Genomic DNA, 3,394 nt, shown 5'->3' with positions numbered 1-3,394 from the left:
TTTTCCTTTAGGTTCTTCTAAACCTTCCACGCACATTATTAATTTTTTTTTACGTTTTATAAATACTTTTATTAGCAAAGGAAATAAAACAAGCATATGCACTAACTAGGGAAGGAAGGGCTGCTTCCCTTTGCCCCCAAAGTTTATCATTAAGCCTTCAAAAGCCAGTTAGCACTGTGTGCAGAGTAGACGCCAGTGTTTGGAGGAGGCTGGAATCAAACAAAAGTGATACCCGTCTGGGCAGTATTGACCTGCCAGACGTTTACCTCCTCATACTCATCCAGGGCTGCCTGGGACTGTGCCGGGGTGAAGCCTCGGGATATGCACCTCTGCTCTGCTTCAGAAAATCGTACACTTTGGCCACCAGAGACCAACTCCCTAACAGTAGCAAAGATCACATCTGCTGGTCTCTGAGTCCTTGCTGTTTGCGCCTTGTCTCCTAGAAGGGAGTCCTTTGACACCTCCATTAGCCTGATGGCTTCATTCACATCTTCCTTCTCCACAACGCCCACCATTCAAAGTCGTGCCAGAGCAGTAGAAAGCCGCAGGATAGCCAACAGGGTCCAGGCAGAGGGGTAGGTGGCATCCTTACTAGCCCAAGCCTCTCTCCTCATCTCCACGTCCGCGGCTGTGATGTAGTCAGCGGGAGACTCCGGCACTGCAGGCTGTTTCTCACGGCACATAGCTACCTAACATCTCATGGGCTTCATGCCCAAGGGTTCAAATTGTGCTGGGGGCTGCTGGCTGTGCGGGTGCACATAGATGATGTTCTGGGCCAACCGGAGATCATTGTCTCGGTCAGGCGGTCCTGGATCAGCCAGAGAAGGTCAAACCGGGAGAGAAGTGCAGCAGGAAGCTGGATGTTCTGCTCCAAGCTTCGACGAGGGTTACAGCGCCCACAGGCAGGATTGTCAGCAGTCAGGATGGAGCAGCGAGCATTAAGAGTAGTGTGAATGCCTGCCTTGGAGATGGATCTGTATTGGAGATGGATATAGTCCGCTGCTCCATGAGCTCGTGGATGGCAGTCCGGTCAGCCTCTGCCATCTTGTCAAACTCATCGATGCAGCACACACCCTGGTCAGCCAGCACGAGTGCTCCGCCTTCCAAGGCCAGTTCTCCAGTCACATTGTCTCTCAGCACAGCGAACACCTGTAAGCCCCACTCCAGAGGAGCCGCGGCCTGTAGTGTACTGGCTGCAAGGGGCCAGGCGGTCAATGTATTACAAAAGCTGAGACTTGGCCACACCAGGATCTCCCATCAGACAGATGTTGATGTTGCCTCTGATCTTCATGCCTCCAGGGGACTGGTCCACACCTCCCACCAGCAGGAGCAAAAGTGCTTTCTTCACATTTTCATGTCAGTAGATCTCAGGGGGCGATGGAAGCTGCCAACTTTTTATAAAAATCTTCCTCAGCAATCTGCCTCAGCTTCTTACTGCTCAGCTCTCCAGCCCCGGCCTCATCATCCTCAGTCATTTTTCACGATCCAATGCGCCTCCAGGTAAGTCTCTGAGAGTAAACCCTGTACTATCTGTCGGAACCCAGTACGCAGGATTGGCAAGAAGATGCCAGTGTCGCTGACATGATCGCTGAGTTGGGCAATCCTTGTGTTCTCGCCTTCTACCATCACTGTGATGCTCTGAGGGATATTTCCCACAGGTACCTGGTCACTATGCTCCTGCATTTTCATCTCCTGGAGTTTGATGAATTTGGATCCGCGTGTCTGAAGACAGAGCTGCCCACCAGAGCGGTTGGTCTGGCACTCCTGGCTCGGGCACATGATCAGAGGCATGAAAATTGGAGACTGGATTGGCTGGTAGGTCTCTGCCCCACACTGGTCACCAATGTAAGTGGCCACCACCAGCCTGGGTTTGACTTCGGACACACGAGTGACAATTCCATGGACAGTTACCAACTTGCCCACAGAGTCAGCCCGTACTTCCCGGATCACACAAGGCTTGTTGCTGCTTGGTCCCTGAAAATACAACTCAAATCTGCCCATGAGTTCAGGAGGGTACTGGTTCTGGGGGCTGCGGGCAGCTCCAGGGTTCCGGGTCCGCTGTTCCATCATTAGCCGGTGCTCAGTGTAAATATCTAGGACATCTTTGCTCACTACCTCCTTCTCCTCGTATTGTGGCAGCAGTTCCTGGGCAGCATCAGCAAAAAGCTTGGAATAGCGCTTGGCACTCTCACAAATTGAGTCCATCCACTCGGGGTCATCCTCAGTTACGTCAGTTAGGCCACATACATGGCCACTTGTTCCGGACGAGCCAGCTAAACCAACTGGTTCCTATACCTGATTCACCATCCTGGTAAAACTCTTGTAGGAACTTCTTAACCTTTTCTTTCTTGAGCGCATAGTCCTTTAGTGCCATCACTGCCCTGGGGCGCATGGCAGCAGTTGGCGGGCTCCGGGACACACACCAAGAGAAGCAAAGAAAAGGCGCACGGTGGACTGTGGCTGAGCAACCGAAATTCGTACATTATTAATTTTTACAGTTCACTATCATTCTGTTCATAACCTTGCAAACTCTTTAGTGCCTACAACAGCAGACTGTAGCCTTTCAGAGAGCACAGTACTTTTTTCCCTCCTATTTGTTAAAGAATACACTGTTTTTTGAGCTTACAGTACTTTCTTGGGAAGAAATTAACAAGTGTGTTCTTATCTTAAAAATGTATCTAACTCTTACTTCATCATAAATAAAGGATTATATCATTTCTCTGCTCAGAAAGTTTCAGTAATTTCTCTTTACACACAAAATAAAGTTCAAACTTTGCAGCGTGACATTTAGAGCTTTTACAATGAAATAATATAATTTCCTGACTCACCCCACCCATCTCACCCCACAGCATTCATCAATGCTTGTTCTGCTCACTCTACTTAATCAATCACACTACTTGCTACTACTCTGAACTCCTCACACTCTTCTGCTAAGCAAATTTTATATTCCAGTATCTACAGATACCAAAATGTTGGCTTCTCCATCAGTTATAAGATTGTCTTAGTTTCTTCTTCCATATTCCTGTGTCTTCTATAAGAAATTGCCTATACTATGAGGGAGTTCTGGTGACCTAGTGGGTAAGAAGTTAAACTGTCAAACTGAAAGCTGGAGGTTTGAGTACACCAACTGCTCTGAGGGAGAGAAATAGGCAATCTCCTATTTATGTCCTCTGAAAAATCACTTAGACTTTACACTCTTTGAAGTTCACTTTAAGAGTCCCTATGATTCTTTTCTGACTTAACATCAACCAGAGAGATATATAGTAGGTGCCCAGTCAATACTAGTTTAATTAAATTTTAGAGCTGTGAATTTCTGGTACCTAGTCATATTTTTTAACCTGGTAGTGCTCTAGTTAAGTGTCCAGCTATTAACCAAAAAGTAGTTCATTCAAAT

At 47.6% G+C, this 3,394-nt stretch overlaps 1 pseudogene; it reads right to left on the bottom strand.

Moving 5' to 3' along the window:
- Positions 1 to 215: 215 nt before the first annotated feature.
- Positions 216 to 2,374, bottom strand: LOC102871057 (annotated as a pseudogene).
- Positions 2,375 to 3,394: the final 1,020 nt, after the last annotated feature.

Source organism: Elephantulus edwardii, unplaced genomic scaffold, assembly GCF_000299155.1.
Source record: "Elephantulus edwardii isolate Elephantulus edwardi_28Jun2011 unplaced genomic scaffold, EleEdw1.0 scaffold00290, whole genome shotgun sequence".
NCBI lineage: Eukaryota > Metazoa > Chordata > Mammalia > Macroscelidea > Macroscelididae > Elephantulus > Elephantulus edwardii.
The sequence above is the reverse complement of the archived record's forward strand: the minus strand, read 5'-3'. Positions and strand labels throughout refer to the sequence as shown.